Raw genomic sequence first — 20,940 nt, forward strand, 5'->3', positions numbered from 1 at the left:
TGATATTTGGGAAGTAAAATAAGTGGTTGGAGGGACCCAAAACAAACATTTTTGGGTTACTTCTTAACAATGCATGAATTATACTAGTATAGTGGGGGAAAAATGCTGAGAAGTAATTGAGAACACTAACTTTGTGCGGGTTCAAATCTTGGTTCTATCACTTACTCTGTGATATTGGGCAAATCAATTACTCAAACTTTCTCAGCCTTAGCAGTGGGTAGACAGAATTTTTTAAAAAACTATCTTTTATCAGAAGCCAGTGAAATAGCAGGTAGGAGATGAACAAACCAAGAAAACAGGGACTCTGAAAACAACTCTGTCCTTGTAGAATCACATCTGTCAGGGCCGTCTAAGAAATAAGAGTTGTGACCAATGATCCTCATATAGGGACAGCTCCTTGGGCCAAACTGCTGAGTTAGGCTTTGGGTTCTCTGGTCTCCGTTGCCTATCCTTACTACACTTGCTTTAAATCTGAGCTTCCAGAATCTATGAGACTTCAGTCCTGTTTGATTATAGCTTAAGCTAGAGAGAAAAATCTTCAAACCTAGGGGTGGGATTTAATGGTGGGATTTCAGGTAAAATAACAAAAGAGATATTTTGAAGCAGGTACCCCAACTCAATTTCCCAGTTAACTACCACCCTTTTTTCTCTTGTCTCAAACTGGAAGACTCCTGGGTTGACAGAAAGAAATGTAATGAGAATAAAATGAGATAACATATGTGAAGTACCAGCACAGTGCCTGGTATGTAGTAAGGCTCAAGAATGGAGAAGCTAGAAGCCTAGGAGAGACAGAAAAATTTGCTGTTAAAATATTGATATATTTGTGTTTCTGAAGTATTATTTTTAAAATTTTGTAAGTTCTGAATGATAGAGTTGTGAGAGTTGTCTGCTATTCTGTATGAATTCCCTCCACTGATCATTTAAATGAGGGATTATCTTGTTTTCCACTTTTAGACTGAGGATTAATTGTTGAAAGCAAAGATGGAATATATAATGGTTCTGGAAGTTAGACTATCCAAGGTACATATTTTTCTATATTTTGTAACAAAGAAATTTTCATTGCTCAGCAATAAGAGGAAAAGAAAATAGAAACAATGTGGTTTAAATGGTGAGTAAGTAAAAAATTTATAATTCAGGTTTCTATTATCTTTAAGAATATATTAAAGATCAAATAAAAATGTTTTAAATATTTTGTTTTAGTTCACAAATAAGATGAAAAAATTTATATTTTATATTTGCATTATTGTAATTTGTGAGAAGAATACTGTCCTAGACAAAGGCATTTTTTTACCTTTGGACAGCCAGGGCAGTTTCTCCCTGGCTTTAATGGGCTGCAGTAATGGGAGCATGGTAAAGTGATTTTCTGTTGCCTCTATACCTGTTACTGTTTCTGGGGGTTGATGGAGCAGGTGAGTGCCTCAGGACAACAGTGATAGAGTGATTGGGAGGAGCAGTGGGAAGGAAGAAAGAAAAGAAGAGGGAAGAAGCAGAAGACCCAGTTTTCATCTCAGCCTCGTCTCATATTAGTCTTCTAGCCCCAAAAACATTGTAAAAGGAGGAGGTTTGGTGGTGTTGTTTTGTAACAGCTTTGTTGAGATATAATTCACATACTATAAAATTAATCTTTTAAAAATGTACAATTGGCCGGGTGCGGTGGCTCATGCCTGTAATCCCAGCACTTTGGGAGGCTGAGGCAGGCGGATCACGAGGTCAGGAGATCGAGACCATCCTGGCTAACACGGTGAAACCCCGTCTCTACTAAAAAAATACAAAAAATTAGCCAGGTGTGGTGGTGGGTACCTGTAATCCCAGCTACTCGGGAGGCTGAGGCAGGAGAATGGCATGAACCTGGAAGGCAGAGCTTGCAGTGAGCCGAGATTGTGCCACTGCACTCCAGCCTGGGCAACAGAGCAAGACTCTGTCTCAAAAAAAAAAAAATACAATTAGTGGTTTTTATTATATTCATAAAGTTGTACAAATGTTACTCTTTTCTGGTTTTAGAACATTTTTGTCACCCCAAAAAGAAATCTTGTACTTACTAGCACTCATTCCTCATTTTTCTTCCCCTCAGCCCCTGACACCCATTAATTTACTCCCTGTTTCTATGGATTTGCCTATTCTGGATATTTCATGTGAATGGACTCATATAAGCTGTGGTCTTTTGTGTCTGGCTTTTTTTGCTTGGCATACTGTTTCCAAGGTTCATCCATGTTGTGTTATTTGTAAGAGTACTTTATTCCTTTTTATTGCACAATATCATTTTATCTACAGATACATCACATTTTGTTTCTCTACTTATCAGTGAATGGTCATTTACTTTTTTTTTCACTTTTTGGTCATAATGAATAATGCTGCTGTGTGCATTTGCAGACAAGTTTTGCATGGACATATGTTTTCATTTCTCTTTTTTTTTTTTTTTTTTTGAGATGGAATCTCACTCTGTTGCCCAGGCTGGAGTGCAGTGGCACAATCTCAGCTCACTGCAACCTCCACCTTCCAGGTTCAAGTGATTCTCTGCCTCAGCCTCCCAAGTAGCTGGGATTACAGGCACCCGCCACCATGCCCAGCTAATTTTTTTGGTATTTTTAGTAGAGACAGGGTTTCACCATCTTGGCCAGGCTTGTCTTGAACTCCTGACCTTGTGATCCACCCGCCTCAGCCTCCCAAAGTGCTGGGATTATAGGCATGAGCCACCGTGCCTGGCCTCATTTCTGTTGAGTAAATACCTAGGAGTGGATTTGCTGGGTCATGTGGTAACTCTATGTTTAACATGTTGAGGAACTGCCAAGCCATTTTCTAAAGTGGCTTCACTATTTTACATTCCCTCCAACAATGTATGAGGGTTTCAATATGTTTACTTCCTCATCAACACTTGTTATTGGTCTTTTTAGATTATAGCCATCCTAGAGGGTGTAAAGTGGTGTCTCCTTTGGTCTTGATTTGCATTTCCCTGATAGTTAATATATAATAGTTGGTTGTCTTTTCATCTACGTATTGGCCATCTGCAGAAATAAAAGAGACAAGGTTTATTTTCAGTGTTCTTCAACTTTTAGGGACTACCCGTAAAGGTATTATAATCCCTCTAAAGTCTTGTTTTATCAAGGTGTATTTTAGGCAGGTCCAGCTGAGAGCTTTGCATCCTGAGGCCTCATCTGCATGGGTCAGTAGGAAAAAGGAAAGAAGGTGGAAACAGGAGGCCTGAAGTGAAGAGGTGCCTAACAGCTCACATTTGTCATTTGAAGAGGTAAGGCGCCTATGAATGGGCTTAGGTTAATGTCAGTATCCAAGGGGTTTAATCTGATGTTTAGGACACAGTAGCAGAAACCTCTAGTGAGGAACGGTTATCCTCAGGGCATCAGCCTGATACGGTAGCAGGAGACACAGAAGGAGAAGAGATCATGAACATACAATAAGCTCATCCCTCTTCTGCTCAAGGAACCCAAGTAATTACAAAACTTCAGCATATGTTTTGCATTACACATGTGGCTCTGTCAAAAATGATGGAGTGGTATCACTTTATGTCTCTTTGAACTAAATGAGAGAGAGAGATGAGAAGTAAGTAGGGGAGAGACCGTATTTGATTTTATCTTTCTGCTTAACTTGTGTTTTCAATTTATAAACCAATTGGATACAAAATACTTATTACAGAACATGATTGTTTCCTTTTATATTAGAGGAGCTGATCAACAGAGTGGTTTCTTGTGGTTATTAGAATCTTTGTTCAAATAAAGCCAAGTAAGAAAAATGGGTTGGGCCTCATCTGTCAGAGGGCAGAGGTAGGAAATAAGTAGACAAAGCACAGTATCAGAATGCATTTGACTGCAAGAAATAGAAAAGTCATCTGTACAGGCCTAAACAAATGAGCTTCATATTTCTTACATAATAAGAAGTCTGGAGGTAGGCAGTTGCCTGAGTCAGTTCAGTAATCTAATGATTTCAGGGCCAGCTTCTTTGTCATTTTCCTGGCCAGAATATAGCTACTGTGGCTCCAGTCACCATGTCTGTGTTCAGAACAAGAAGGAAGACAGGTGGAGACATTCTACTTGTGGAGTCTTATCTTTTTATTAGGAAGAGAGCCTTCCCTAGTGGACTTTCCCTTTGTCTCCTTGGCCAGGATTCAGTCATGTGCCCACTCATTGGCGAATCCCTCAGGAAAGAAAAGGAAATTACTATGACTGATTTATACCAATTTCAGCTCATTCCTTGTTGTTGAGGTAGGGGTCTACCCTTCCTGAAATCAAGGGATCTCTGCCAAAAACCTGAATACAAATTGGAGTTTTATTACCAGGGAAGAAGAGAGAAACATTTCCTGTTTAGACTAGGCACAGTGTGGCTTATGTGCCAATGGATCAAAAAGTGGCTGCACACCCAGATTCAGGGTAGGGAGACTCCTGAAAACTTAGTACAAGAAGATTCACAGAACTCTGCACATTAAACTAGAAGGTTGTGCCTGGCTAATCTTGCACTCCAGTGTCTCCATTGCAGAGTCTTATGTGGTTCTTTCTCACTGCAAACTAAAGATGAAGGATTCTTTTGGGAGGCTGAGGTGGGCAGATCACTTGAGGCCAGGAGTTCGAGAGCAGCCTGGCCAACATGGTGAAACTCCGTCACTACTAAAAATACAAAAATTAGCAGGGCATGGTGGCAGGTGCCTGTAATCCCAGCTGAGGCAGAAGAATCGTTCTAATCCCGTAGTCCTAGCTGAGGCAGAAGAATCACTTGAACCCGGGAGGTAGAGGTTGCAGTGAGCTGAGATCATGCCACTGCACTCCAGCCTGGGTGACAGAGGCAAGACTCTATCTCAAAAAACAAAATAATTAAAAAAAAAGGATTATTCAGCCAGTGCATAGCCCACTGCCGTGGGTGGTCTCCTATGCTTTTTCTTTTTCTTAAAATTTGTATTATTTTAATTATTTTTATGTACAGAAAACCCAACAGCGTGCATTTAACCCAGTTTGGTGCAAGTTCTTTAGCCTTTGCCTTTTCAAGCTTGGCAATGTGAGCCACAGATTTGGGACCCAGGACATTGCCTCCCCAGTGATGGCAGATCTCATCGTATCTGTTGTTGTAATTGGTCCTGATAGCTTCCACCAGCTTAGCCAAAGCTCCTTTGTCTTCCGAGTTCACCTGTGTGAAGGCCACAGTGGTCCAGGTCTTCCTGTGGACTATATGTCCCAGTCTTGCCTGCCTCTTGATAATGCAGGGGAAGAGACCCCCATTTTATGACACAAGGCAGGCAAGAAGACAACCAGCTTGATGGGATCCACATCATGTGAAGTCACCTCCAGTTGAGCCTTCTTGTTCTCCACCAAGGTGGCGACGGTGTTAACTCCTGCTTGAAGGACAAGTGGTCTCCTAGTGGGGATGTCTTCTTTGCTGGAAGCTTTCTTCTCAGCCCGGACCAACAGCCTCTGCTTCTTCGCTTGCTTTGTCTTTCTCTTTTACGGTCTGTAGTTGTGGGCCAGCTTAAGCGACTGAGTAGCTGTTTGGCGGTGCAGGGCCTGGGTGAACTGGTTAATTGCAGGAGGCACTTTCAGCCGCTTATAGAGGATGACTCTCTGCTGCTGCAACCTGATATAGTGGGACCATTTCATGAAGCAAGTGAGGTCTCTTTTGGGCTAGATGTCCTGTCCAATGCCAAAATTCTTAGGCCTTTTCTCAAACAGGAGACTCACCACTTTCTTAACCTCCTGCTGCTTCACGACAGCAGGGGCCGGAGCCACCTTCTTCCCCTTGGCCTTCTTTCTTTTCGATATCTTGGGCACTCCTGCCCTTTTTCATTTTCTCTCAGCTGCCAGAACCTCTTAAGGACCTAAGAAAAAAATAGGTAACATCTTTTGGGCTCTTACTGTGTACTGGGCACTGTGCTGAGCACTTGGATACTATTAGTTTTATCCTTATTTTATACTGGAGAAACTGTAAGTTAACTTTCTTAGCCTGGGGCCACAATCACTCAGGAACTGTGGACTTCTCTGTTTCCCTGGTTAGGAGCTACCAGTCTACTATTTGGTTCTTCCATTTCCAATAAGCTCAGTTTCTGCATCCCTATCACTTTATAGTGTTTCTCAGAGTATTTTGGAAAGGCTACCATGTAAGTATAAGCTGACCAGTCATACTATTAAGTGGCAAGGCCAATTCTTGACTTTCAGAGTCTGTGCTCTGAAAAACTGTGTTTAGCTATCTAATGTCTCCAAAGAGAAGGCCAATAAAATGGAGATTGAGAGGGCTAATCTAAATATCCAGCACATGGTGTTAAACCTTACAGACTGCAATAGACAGCAAATGTATATTTAACAAGGGCTTTCTGAAGATATAATACCTGAAATTTAATGCTAATAGGAGAGTTTTCATATTTTGAGGAATTTTTGTGGGGCAGCTCTCTGGAGGACAAGCACACAGCTTGTCCAATAAAAGCCTTTCTGGTGACTTCCTTCAATATAAGCCACATTAGCTCTCAAAGAAATGATAATATAGGTGATTATTCATTTTTCAAACATCTCCTTGAACTTATCAGAACTGTGCCTTTACAGAGCAATAGGAATGGGAATCTCATGTTAGATGGAAACCCTGTTTCTTACAGGTGATGTAAAATGAAACACACCTATTTGAACATCATTTTTTTAAAAACCTTATTTTGTTTCTTGGATGTTTCTGTTGAAGCTGAAAAGCATTTTCTGAGCAGTAAGTGACCTTGACAAAAACTGGCTTTGTTCTACAGATATTTTAAAGTTATAATGGTCAGATGGACACACCTGGTTAATACTGTTTTCACACCTAATTCTCTGCTGTTTATTTTAACATGCGTAACTTGCTTGCATTAACTTGTGCTGACTCTGACAGTGGAGCATTCTGCAGTGATTTTTTTATGGCAGCCTTCATACAAAAGTACTTTATGGTATGGTTTGAGCCAAGTTAGTATACTAAAAACTAAAAGGACTGTTATTTTTTCAAGATTGAACTGGAAGAAGACTCCAGGGCACTGCCCTTCCAATGCCAAGCAGTAAACCCATCTACACTCTGTCATCATTATATGTAAACATCATTTAATGAGTGCTTTCATGGAAAATCATGTAAAGAATATGGAAGAATTCTTTTTTCCTCTTATGTTTTCACAGAATGTAAGTGCCTAGGAGGTTTTGCCAGCTCAAATATGGTCTTGTTTTTGCCAGTTTATTGATTTAGGAATGAAAGAATAACCTGGTTTGAGGTGTGGATTTCTAAGCATTTGATCTTTTGTTGAAATACCATTCTTATTTCATGATGTCCAAGTACTTTGACAGCTTCTTGTTAATGAGGGTACTGGAATGAGGTGGGGTGGGGATCAGGACTAAGCACCATATCAGAGCGTATATTTGCCCTTTCTATGCAATCTCAAAGTAGACCCTTGTTCTCAGATTAATTTTCTTTATAGAGGAGGAAGTGCATTTGAATTTCCCACAATATAGTTAAAGAACTTCTGTTTCATATGCAAAGTATAGCATAGAACTTAAAATAAAAATTTCCATTTGTATGCTTATGCATCGAAGTATGCAAAGACTGCTTCAACAGCTAACAGAACTAACAATAAATGCCTTTTTCGAAGGGTTACCCATTGGAGCTAGGCTATTAAAAGAATTGTGTTTTACTGCCAAGTATCTGAGCTTGCCTAAACATGCTACACTAGCTGTGAATAATTTTAGTAATAATGATGTATAGCAGAAAATCGTAATATATATAAGGAGCTTTAAGAAACCTTTTCCTCGAAATGCTCTCTAGTGTAATACATTTGCCTACAGCATAGCCAATGTTATCAGAAAGGTAACAAAAGAAGAGAGGCAATGTATGTTCTTTCACAGGAAGCTAGCCACTCAAAGAGTAAAATAGGCTCATGTTTTAATGTTGGTGATTGCTGTTTAGGATGTTTACTTCTGGAGAGAATCTTCAGATTGTCTCTGGTACAAGAACAGAGATCCATAAACTGGTAGCATTTAAATCACAGGTTAAAACGCTTTCATTCTCTGAAAATGTTCTAAAATTGGATTGCAGTAATAGTTGTACAATTCCTGTCCCATTATGTACAGAAAGAACATTTAAATCAGCCATTCAAAAAAAAATGAAATGAAAAATTGCAATCTTGAAAATTCTCTCAGTATCATGAGACATACTATGAACCAATATCTGCCTCTTTTTGATGTCCAACAATTTCTTTGTGGGAATCTAAATGAGAGAAAAGAGCATGTTGGTACCAGACACCTTGAAAGATAATTATTGGGCTATTTTGAATACTCTTACTTAGCTCTGTTTATAACATTTGAGGCATTATCCAATAAAAATAAATACCCCACACTTAGCAAAATACAGATTGGATATATTGGAAAGATTATCCCTTATTTAGTGCTAGGAGATGTGTGGATGGTATATTCCTCCTCTCTTCTTAAAGTCATTTCCCTCTGCTTTGTTCAGTCCAACCTCTGCCCAAGTCCCATTCCCCTAACCCCTGCTGGTGTCCATGCTTTCCCTCTCTTTTTGGCCCTCTCTCTTCAGGCCAGTTTTCTCTCTAACCCTCAAGATGCCAAATATTCTTTGCTGCCTTCTCCTAGCTTGAACTCTTTGCTGGGGAGTTCTCCTCCCCATGGTAAAAATAAGGACATTTCACTCTTCAGGGCCACAGCATTTCTATTTTATGGGAGGCTAACTATAAGTTTGGTGTGATATAGTTTTTGAACCTGCTCCCAACGTTGATCTTTACCATGAATAACTTCTTTTGAACATGTGTGACAACTTGATTCTCAAAACAACAGCCCTGAGAAGTGGTTGTGATTGTTATTCTCATCTTAGCCCTGGGGAAACTGAGATCTAGATATATCATATAACTTTCCCAAGGCCACACAAACTAAGACATAACCAAGATCCAAGCCAAAAGATTTGATACAGAACCCATTCTCCAAACTATTACTCTATGCTACCTCTTTATAATAACATTTGTGGACTCCCTACTATGGGCTGTCATTGTACTAAGTAACTTAATACGATCTCTCATTTAGTTGTTAAAACTGCCCTATAATATTGTCAATATTTTTGGTCAGTTTTTTTTTTCCTGTAAAATGAGGCTAAAATACTAGTAACCCCATGTAGCCTCAGCACTTCATCATGTCTGTATTATAACACGTTATATTTAATAACATTGTATTCCTCAACTAGAAAGTAAGCTCACTGAGAATCTGTCTTACTCACCTTTGCATTCCAAGTACAAAGTATGCTGTCTGGCACCTAGTAGGCATTCATAAAATATTTGAGGAATGAATACATGCTTCCTTCATATGGTAAATGAGACAGTGTATGATAGTGCCATCCAAATTTCATTGTTATGTAAATGTGATATATGATTAATAATAATCACCCATCTAACTATGCTTAATAGGAAGTAAGATCTCTCCTTTACTGGGTGAGATGTGCATTTTTACAGTGGTTTCTTGAATTGCTGCCCTTGCCTGTGCTTCCCAACCAAAGGTAGACTGTTTTCTGAATATTTCCAGGGAAAGAGAAAACCACCATCTTTTGAAGTTCTATACCCTATTTAAAAATCTAACCCTAATCTGAAAATTAGATTATCTCTAATTTTATTTTTAAAAATTTTAAGCCTCCCAATTACAAATGCCAGTAATGTGTTGTCTTTATCTACAGAATAAGCATGATGAATAAGGTGCAAATGTATTGTAGGGAGCTGGAAGAGCCTCAGACACCAGGCAAGTAAATCAAAACAAAGTAATGTTAATGATTACCCTGGATACTTTAAGAAGAATGTAGAAGATCAATAGATCTACAGAACATTAATCCTTCTAGAAAATGTGAGCATCCTAGATTTTATTTGTTTAAGATTGATACAATTGAGTTATATTTTTGTGAGTCTAATGGAGGAGAATCACGTCATATCTCAGGAAAGCAATCCTCTCAGCTGTGCTGGCCAAGTTTCCTCTAATTCTTTCAACCAATGAAGTAGTTGATATATTCTTGTAAACTTTCTGGGGGCAATTTGTCCATTATTGGGCCTGAACTTGAACAGTTGGAGAAAGAAAGAAAAAATAAACAACTCCTCTTATATCAAAAGAGTATAACTGAGTCTTGTTTTAATAAAATCCTAGAGCACATCCTAGAGTCACCTAGCCAGTAACAGGTACTCAATAAATGCTCTTCTGGTAAATTGATGAAAATCTAAATATGTGAAAAAGATCAATAAAAATGTGATCATTTACACTCCCAAAAGACTTATCTGCTCATTTGGCTTAGAATGCTGACTTTAAATGTGGATCTTTTCACTAGTACTAAGGAATAAGAATGTGAGCTTTTTCTTTTGAAGTTATTTAGTCCTTTTCCCCATCTACAAGGTTATACCTATCACCTCAGCAGCTTATGACTTTACCTATCGTGTACATGAAGAGAGGGCTTCTAGTTCCTGAATTTTCGTAAGTACCAATACCTAATTTAAAAAAATAAAAATCTGCTGGACCACCATGACATATAGATTTAAAATGTGCTTTAATGTATTATGACTTAGCAAACGTAGCTTTCCCTCCAACATCTGTATTTTGATTTGTAGTCTAATAAACCTTCCTGCTGCAGATGGCATGTGCATAGTTGTTCTGAGGTGTAATACATCAACGTAGCATTTCTAAACAGAGAGCAATAATGTATTCAATTAGGGGAGGAAATAAAACATCGAGCCTTTTCTTATAATAAATCTTTTACTAAGCTTCCCACATCACATGTTTGCTGAGGAAATAATACATGTCATTCAGATTAAGGGTTATTGTAGACTGCTGAGGGAAACATGAAATTCTGGAGGTTTCAGCAGTCCTGTGAAACCCTGAAACATGGAAAGTGTACAAATTAGAAAAGGATGTAATATGTGACTAATGATACCTCTTGGGATACCTTTGGAAATCATATTTACTGTTATGATCACTAGATTCATTTAAGCTACAGGAGTTGAAAAGCAATACCCTAGTAAGTGAAAAACACCTCTGAGTTCATTAGATGTGGTTGTAATTTAAGCTCTAAAGGCTTTTTTCCTTGCTGTCATTCTTTATATTTCTGGAAATGTGGTACTTGAACTCCTAATAAAAGTAGTCTACATCATGATCATATAATCTGCAGTTCCTGGAAAGCACATTTACACCTCCACATCTGTAGCTAAAGCTGAGACTGAACAGAAACTTAATTCACCCCAGATGTCACCCACTAGAAAGTTCTGGAGTAGGGCTGCCGTTCTTAGAATTTTCTATCCACTGATTATGTCTCAAGCAATGGTTTAAATATTCAACCCAGAGTCTCCAAGCTCAAATGTTGTAAACTGTTTACTGTTTCCATATACTATGCCAAGTGCAAAATTAAATGAATCCCACAAAGTTAATCCCCAATCCCGTTCCTTCATTTGTGGAAGGAAATAATGGCTATTTTGACATTATTTAGACAGATAATTCCAAGTCCTTTTGTCATAAGCATCTGAAAAAGAAATTTTGTTCTTCTGGCTTGGTAAGATATCAGTTCATACTGCTTTTAAAAAGATTACATGACAATTTCTTTGGGAAAAAAAAAAGTATATGTATATGATTTGGGCTGCTGATCACCAGAATAGCATGTGATGGATCAACATAATTAGACAGTCAATTTCTGTCTAATGATATTCTTAATCAGAAATTAGATTCTTCCTTCTTTAGCTTTGAATTCTTCTATTCCTAGTTGGTACGCAATCAGTGTTCCCATCCCCAGGTGATATGCCTGATTGGAGGGGCTTTAACGGACAAAATAAGATCAGCGCATAAACCATAGGCTTCTCCAAAGTGAGCAGAAATCAAGTAGGGTACACCTTCATTGCCACTCTAACCTATTTACAGTTTTTAGTTTTGCCTCTTAAATTCATGTATTTCTTGGTGTCTTGCTTAGTGTCACCTTTTTGACACATGAGTCCTGCCAGATGTGTGGGTTAGTGAGTCTATACAATTTCTCAGGCCTTGCTGATGCTGCAGCTTCTTAGTTGTAGTTCCAGGAAGGCTGCTGCAAGCACATTGCACCTTATGAATATTGGAACTTTCTCTAGAGGGAAACCATTTGTTGCTATGTCAGGTCAGATACAGAAGCCAGATTATCTAGGCTTAGTTGGTATAACTACTGATAAAAATTACCACTTATTAAGAATATCCTCAGGATTTATTAAGGGAACAATGTAAAAATGGCCATGTGAAAATAGTTTTCCATTTTTGCAAAATTCCTGTTAAAGACATTGTTCATTGTGTATTTAATAATAAATCTGAGGCCAGGCGCAGTGGCTCATGCCTGTAATCCCAGCACTTTGGGAGGCCGAGGCAGGTGGATCACAAGGTCAGGAGTTCAAGACCAGCCTGGCCAAGATGGTGAAACCTCATCTCTACTAAAAATACAAAAATTAGCTGGGTGTGGTGGCAGGAGCCTGTAATCCCAGCTACTCAGGAGGCTGAGGCAGGAGAATGGCGTGAACCCAGAAGGTGGAGCTTGCAGTGAGCAGAGATCATGCCACTGCACTCCAGCCTGGGCGACAGAGCAAGACTCCATCTCAAAAAAAATTAAAAAGAATAAAATAAAATAAATCCAAGATTCATCCACCTGACAAATTCCTCTCAAAATACATCTCCTAAAAACCTGATGTGTATTTCTCTGTTAAACATTGAGATCTATGAAACCCATTGAATTCTCCCTTCTGGATTGACTAAAAGTTAGAGCTAAACTTCATGCTTAATGGTACTAATAATTTTATTCCAGTTTCCTGAAATACATTTTCTTTTTCCTTCCTCTGTGGTGGTCTGTGGAATGGTATTGGTGGTCTCTGAATGCCTGAGTTTGTATACAAAAGTGTGTATTATGTGTTTTGTTTGTGTGTATATACTTACTTGCATTTTCTGGGGAAAGAGCACAAAGTTTTCATCAGATTCTCAAAGGGATGCATTACCTCCCCAAATTTAAGGACTTTAATATTATCTGATGTTTTATATCTCTGATCTCACCTTTAACTGTTCTGTCTTTATAACAATTATGTTTGCATTATAAACAACCTAAATCCTTTTTCTTTTTTTTTTTTGAGACGGAGTCTTGCTCTGTCGCCCAGGCTGGAGTGCAGTGGCGCAATCTCGGCTCATTGCAAGCTCAGTCTCCCGGGTTCACACCATTCTCCTGCCTCAGCCTCCCTAGTAGCTGTGACTACAGGCGCCCGCCACCACGCCTGGCTAATTTTTTGTATTTTTAGTAGAGATGGGGTTTTGCCGTGTTAGCCAGGATGGTCTCGATCTCCTGACCTTGTGATCCAACTGTCTTGGCTTCCCAAAGTGCTGGGATTACAGGCATGAGCCTCCATGCCCAGCCCCTAAATCCTTTTTCATGGAGAGAGAGGGAAGGAAAAGCTAGGTGGCAGTAAAAATTATACAAATACAAACACAACAGCATATTTTATTGTCAAGTACTCAGTATGTTAGTAGGTATGATTCTGGGGGGCTTTCTCCCCACTAGAAATAGTGGACTACATCTGTATGGCATACATCTATATGAAAATATAATCTGATGTCTTTTAATTTTTTTCCTGTCTTAAGAAAAAAATCTAGACAGGTCTATCTAAAAGGTCTCTTATATGAAGCATCTCCTAAACACTATAGGGAGATTATATACATAGAAAATTCCTTTACCATGTGACATTGATATATACATATTGACTTGGGAAGGAAAAACGCCACTGTGTTGTACTTTTTTTATCTTTTTTTTTTTTTTTTGAGACCGAGTCTCACTCTGTTGCCCAGGCTGGACTGCAGTAGCGCCATCTCCGCTTACTGCAACCTCTGCCTCCCGAATTCAAGCGATTCTCCCACTTCAGTCTCTCAAGTAGCTGGGATCACAGGTGCCCCACCACCACGCCTGGCAAATTTTTGTATTTTTAGTAGAGTCAGGGTTTCAGCATGTTGACTAGGTTGATCTCGAACTCTTGACTTCAGGCGATCTGCCTGCCTCAGCCTCCCAAAGTGCTGGCATTACAGGCGTGAGCCACCGTGCCCAGCCTGTGTTGTACGTATTAATGTGAGATTTTAAAGACAACCCCACAGGACTTGCCTTGCTAATTTGGAAACTAGATAAGTCCAATAAAGTGAAAACTTGTTCAGAGAAAAAGCCTTGATGAGAAAAGATCTCAGGAAATCAAATAGTAACACCATACCATTGGAGGAGCAGATATATTGCCCCCTAGCATAAAATATCTTCTATCTTGATTTTTCAAAATAATTTTTTATGAACATATTTTGAATTGCACAGGACACCAACCGTGCTGCTTTGGGAGCAAAAAGACAGAGCTGACAGATGTAGTTATTTGTCAGGAACAACCATGTGAATTTATAAATATTTTACAAGTGCAGCTTTCAGAAAAGTGACTTTTACTGCCATATTAATGCAACTTGCAAATTTATAGTCTGGGCATTTGTGGGTTATGAATGTCGAGTATTCGAAGCTAGTGCCAGGAACATAGTTTATGTTTTGAAATTCTTTTTTTCTCTGATCACAGACTTCTTGGCTGTTAAGATCTGCATAATAATTCAGCTGCACATGAGGTGCAAGGCTACATAATACATCAGTTTCCACTCCCAATGGCTAGACTCATAAATACACTCATTACAACACACTTCATGTGACAGAATGACATACAAAGCATAAAAATATCTCTATAGAGTAGAGAATTAGTGGTAGTAGAAGCAACAGTAGCATGATTCCATGCCTCTGGCCAGACCCATAATATGTGACCTAATATTATAATTATATGTCATTAAAGAAAATTAGAATCATATGTTTTTAGAAATAATATCTTAGTATATATTAGATCAACACACTCATGAATGTTGTCATATGTATTGAAGGCTACACTACTGAAAATACTTTAATCTTTCAGCAGGGAGATTATGGAGGAAGAAGCACCACTGCAACTCTTTCCTTGTACGTTTCTAAGTTGCTTTTCCACCGATTGTGCCCAAAGTAAAAGAGTCTTTCTAGCATTCCAGGCTCTGGAGAAAGAGGAGCAGATTTATCTGGGCTTGAGCAAAAAACAGCCTGGGGTGAAATCTTTTTTTTTTTTTTGAGACGGAGTCTCGCTCTGTTACCCAGGCTGGAGTGCAGTGGCCGGATCTCAGCTCACTGCAAGCTCCGCCTCCCAGGTTTACGTCATTCTCCTGCCTCAGCCTCCCGAGTAGCTGGGACTGCAGGCGCCCGCCACCTCGCCCGGCTAGTTTTTTGTATTTTTTAGTAGAGACGGGGTTTCACGGGGTTAGCCAGGATGGTCTCGATCTCCTGACCTTGTGATCCGCCCGTCTCGGCCTCCCAAAGTGCTGGGATTACAGGCTTCAGCCACCGCGCCCGGCCATGCGTGAAATCTTAAAAGTGATCAGACTTTGGTCACGTGTCAGAAGGTTCTCCTTTTTCAAGATGTTATTACGACCTAGGCAGAATTGTCGCCGTTGAAGAAAGTCAGCACTGTTGCCCAACCTTTCTGCCTTCTGTTAAGTAGCTTTGTTACCTTGTACACATCACTTTTCAGGTTCATAGTTCCTCTTCACTGAAATGTTGAAGTTGTGCCATATGATTGCAGAATTCTTTCCAGCTGTAATTCTTTTTCTAATGCATGTGTGCCAACATACGTAGATATTGATTAACAATATATTATAATCTGCAACATTAGTTGTTTTATCAGTGTGTACACTTTCATTCTCTAAAACCTGCCAGTGACAAAATGCTTCACTGTTTTACTCCCCAATGTCCACCATTTCTTGCTCTGCATTAAGATTGCATATTATTCCTAAAAGAAGTCATTGGGACCGGATGCAGTGGCTCATGCCTGTAATCCCACTATTTTGGGAGGCCAAGGCAGGAGGATTCCTTGAGCCCAGGAGTTTGAGGCCAGCCTAGGCAACATGGCAAAATCCCATCTCTTCAAAAGATACAAAAATTAGCCAGGCATGGTAATGCATGCCTGTTATCCCAGCTGAGGTGGGAGGATTGCTTGAGCCCAGAAGGTCAAGGCTGCAGTGAGCTGTGATGGAGCCACTGCACTCCAGCCTGGGTGACAGAACAAGACCCTGTCCAAAAAAAAAGAGGTTATTGGGAATGTAACCTTAAATAATGGGGAATCTTGTGTTCTTACAAAAAATTTGTGATTAGTTCAGTGAGTAAAGCTTTTCCAAATTGCCAAAGCTAAATAAATAAATAATCCCTGTTTATTCCAAGGCTTAATCCTACTGAGGCCCCCAACCTGATTCCTGATTAATCATGCAGCAGACAGCAAACATCTTCTTCTTCGTTTTTTTTGTTTTTTTTTTTTGAGACGGAGTCTTGCTGTGTCACCCAGGCTGGAGTGCAGTGGCACGATCTCAGCTCACTGCAAGCTTCGCCTCCTGGGTTCAAGTAATTCTTCTGCCTCAACCTCCTGAGTAGCTGGGAATACAGACATGCTCCACCATGCTCCACCATGCTTGGATAATTTTTGTATTTTTAGTAGAGATGGGATTTCACCATGTTGGCCAGGCTGGTCTCAAACTCCTGATCTCATGATCCACCTGCCTCTGCCTCCCAAAGTGTTGGGATTACAGGTGTGAACCACCACGCCTGGCCAGCAAACTGCTTCTTATTAGCTGACCTTATACATTTCAATGAAACAGACTGTGAAAAATGACACATACACACAGATCCCGGGCGGTAATTACATTAGAAAATACTTTGTTAATTGTTTTACAGACAGCATTAGCCTTAAGAATAAAATTCCGTGAACAGCAAATCCTTTTTCTTTCATTTGCTTCTAATCTAAGGGATAAACATAGTCAAATGCTGTTATCGTTACCCAGGAAAACTTCAGCTTTAAAACTGATTGAATCCATTTTCTTTATCTTATTATCTTAGACCATAGCAATTTTATAGAACACAGGTAGAATGATAGCTAGCAGTCCATGATCCAGACAGTATCATATATCCCTTGTTTGTTTTCTTTCTTTTCTCTTTATCTTTATCCTGAAATTTCCTTTCTGTTCTACTCTGAAAGTAAAAATCTGAAAGGAAAATAATTAGCTACTCATGCTCTTCTAACACAGCCACATGTTCACATGATAAATGAAACATTACCACACAAAACTGCTAAAATGACATCCTTATTGTAGGTCCAATTTACTTAATTTTATGTCTTCCAACTGTTAAGGGTCACTCATTCTGTAAAATTAATGGCTGAAATAAATTTAGAATTTAAAAAGCACAAGGAAAATATTTCTTTACCCAATGTATGGCCAACCTGTGGAATTTATTAGACTGGGAGGTCATAGATTCAGTCAAGAGATGAATTAGAAAAGCTAGATAATTGTATGACAAGTTATAATACTGTAGTTATGAATACTAAGAAAAGGTACTAATAGAATCTCTTGCTTCAGAGTACAAGCTGATCTCAGCTCACTAGGAGCTTTGAAGGACTTCTCTTATTTCCTTATGATGCTCCTCCGAGCAAGTGGCTGGATTCACATTGAGGTTTTACCTCTTTTTGAAAGTAACTACTATTGTGAACAGGATACCACATTTAGGTCAAACTGGGGTTTTGTTGTTGTTTGTGCAACAGCATCTTGCTCTGTCACCCAGGCTGGAATACAGTGGGGCGATCATGACTCATTGCAGCCTTGACCTCCTAGGCTGAAGTGATCTTCCTGCTTCAGCCTCCTAAAGTGCTGGGATTACAGGCATGAACCACTGTGCCTGGCCTGTGTTTTTTGTTTTTTGGCAAAGAAAACCACAAATGTCTGCTAATACAATACAAAAAGAACAATGAAATGACACGTGAGTTTAAACTTTTTAAAGAGTTTATTCATTAATTCAATTAATATTTATTGAGGGCCTATCATGAACCTATCACTGTCCTAGGTGTTTGGAATACAACAAGGAACAAAACAGAGAAAAATCCTTGCTTTCATGAGACTCCCCCCATTGTTTTATTCCGAGGTATCGGTATTGAAGTCTATGATCTTGTGATAATGCAGTTAGTTTAGAAGTGGATAAGGTGCAGCGTTTCAGGTGCAGCTCCTCTTGAAGCTATCTGCCCCCATACCCTCCTTAAAATAGAGCGACAAATACTCTCATTTAAAAAAGGGAAGAAATGAGAGATATGTAGCAGTTAGTAGTCCATAAAAATTCTGAAGTCTAACCTGTCAGATGTTGCTGGGGTCCCTCTATTCAAGAAGCAGAGAATGTTTTTTGATTAGGCCCCAGTTCTTCCTAGGCTCAACTCCATAACTTACTGTCCTTTGATGTTCTTCTCAGAGGAAGGAGGTTTATTGTACTATGGGCTCTTTCCTCTACCCTCTGAGACACTCTTATTTTTCAATAAAAAATAGCTTATGTTTGCAGTTGTGTGGCTTTCTTAGCCTGCTTCCTGCATGTGAAAATTTGGAGGCCCAGAGAACTCTTCTCATTTTGATCTCTTTTTTTTTTTTTTTTCAGTCCAAGCTTGCAGGGATTTTTATCAGTATAACTCTTTTAAAAATTTTTTGGAACTTTGTGGACCTCCTGTGAATATGATTCAGGCCTACTCCATGCCCTAAAGACCACATCACTAATTCTTTTTGAGAAAGTCACTCTCATCTTTGGGCTATATACCAGGCTGCTGTGATACATCCTTAAGATTCTAGGCACCACCGACTGGGCATCGTGGCCCACATCTGTAATCCCAGCACTTTGGGAGGCTGAAGTGGGCGGATCAGGAGGTTAAGAGATTGAGACCATTCTGGCCAACACGATGAAACCCCATCTCTACTAAAAATACAAAAATTAGCTGGGCGTGGTGGCCTCCCAAGTAGTCCCAGCTGCTTGGGAAGCTGAGGCAGGAGAATCGCTTGAACCCGGGAGGCAGAGGTTGCAATGAGCCGAGATCGCACCACTCACCACTGCACTCCAGCCTGGCGACAGAGCAAGACTCCATCTCAAAAAAAGAAAAAAAAGGTTCTAGGCACCACCTTACACCATTCAGTTGTTTAACAAGGGGTCTTTCAGCCACACCCTTGATCTGGATCTTTGCTGTGAAGTCATTTCCTTTTTTTTTTTGAGACAAGGTCTTGCTCTGTTGCCAAGGCAGGAGTGCAATGCCATGATCATAGCTCATGTAACCTCAAATTCCTGTCCTCAAATGATCATCTCACCTTGGCTTACCAAAGTACTGGGATTACAGGCATGAGCCACCACACCCAGCCAGTCATTTATTACTTTGAGAATCTTTTAATGACTAGAGAGACCAGAAATATGAAGTGTTTTTCCCCCAGCTCTCAAGTCCTGGCTCCTTTATATTGCTTATGAATTCTGCAGGAAAACTGCACAGTTCTTTCTTTAGCTCTCTCTTGTTTTTGTATGTTATCTTATGCAATTAAAAAAAAATCTACTCCTTCAACATTTTGCCTGGGAATCTCCTTAGCTGATTCTCTAAGTTATTGGGAAAATTTCCTTCCTTCCTTTTCCTTCCTTCCTTCCTTCCTTCCTTCCTTCCTTCCTTCCTTCCTTCCTTCCTTCCTTCCTTCCTTCCTTTTCTTTCTTTTTTTTTTTTCCTTCAGAGTCTCATTCTGTTGCCCAGGCTGGGGTGCAGTGGCACCATCTTGGCTCACTGCAAACTAAGCGATTCTCCTGCCTCAGCCTCCTGAGGAGCTGGGATTACACGTGCCTGCCATCATGCTCGGCTAATTTTTATATTTTTTTTACTAGAGATGGGGTTTCACCATGTTGGCCAGGTTGGACTCGAACTCCTGACCTCAGGTGATCTGCCTGCCTTGGCCTCCCAAAGTGCTGGGATAACAGGTGTGAACCACCATGCCCGGCCCATTGGGTAAATTTTCTATCTTCCATATTATCATAGGCAACGTTTTGCTGTTGTTGCACTGCTATACAATACAGATTGCCATTTTTCCAGAGTGCTATAACAGTTTCTTACCACTTTTCTTGCTCTTAACAATTTATTCTCTATTTTCTCAATTTTGGTTTACAATTTTCCTGTCACTTGTCCAGCCTCTATCCATCACCTTGTCCCAAAGCTAATGCTACATATTTCAGGTTGCTGTAACAGCAGCACTTCAGTTCTAGTACCATTTTCTTTATCAGTTAGCTTTTGCTCCCTAATAAACTATCCACAACTTTGTGAATTATAATAATATCTATTATTTCTCACAGTTTTGTGGGTTGACTGTGTATTTCTTCCATCAGAAGAGATAGCTAGATTGTCTAGGATGGTTCCACACATGTCTGGTGATTGTTCTATGTCTGGTGAAGTGATAGCCATGTATCTATCATCATTAGTAGGCTAGTTCAGGCTCATCCATATGGTACAAAGTCATAGTGCACAAAGTCATAGTGGTACAAAGTCACACACGCGAATTTGTGGGCCACCTTTCATAGTCTACCACAATTCTTTTCTTTTCACTTCAATTTTACTTATCTTCTTTATTCTAGTACTGAGGGGAATTCGCTTGATTGGTTACCTTACCAATCATTGACTTTCTTATTGTGCTACCTAATCAAGACTGTGTGAAGATTTACTAATACTATGCATTTGGCATAATAGTTGTTCATTACTTCATCAAACTATGTTTCTTTGGATCTTTTTGGTGAATTTAACTCTTCCTAACTTTTATTTGAGAATTCCATACTCAAAATCATTGAGTATAGAATTATTAGTCTTAGAATTAAGTCTTAGTGTTAGTTCTTAGCCTTCATTATTTGAGTTCTAGTTGAGTTAAAACTGTTATATTTTGAGGGGCATGGTTTACCACTCACAAGCTTTTATACTTCTTTCTTTATTATTACAGTACTGATATTTTCCATAAGATTTATCTTGCTATTAAGATGAATATTGAATACAATTATGAATTTGTTTGAAGAATTGAATATAGTAGAGTG

At 39.4% G+C, this 20,940-nt stretch overlaps 1 protein-coding gene and 1 pseudogene across 1 annotated transcript in view; one reads left to right on the forward strand and one right to left on the reverse strand.

Annotated features, from left to right (window-relative positions):
• Positions 1–20,940, forward strand: part of SKAP2 (src kinase associated phosphoprotein 2) — a 335,197-nt gene that overhangs the window by 62,596 nt on the left and 251,661 nt on the right. The gene's annotated exons all lie outside the window — the stretch shown is intronic.
• On the reverse strand, positions 2,984–6,448 carry LOC112621635 (annotated as a pseudogene).

The sequence above is a fragment of the Theropithecus gelada genome, chromosome 3, assembly GCF_003255815.1.
Source record: "Theropithecus gelada isolate Dixy chromosome 3, Tgel_1.0, whole genome shotgun sequence".
NCBI lineage: Eukaryota > Metazoa > Chordata > Mammalia > Primates > Cercopithecidae > Theropithecus > Theropithecus gelada.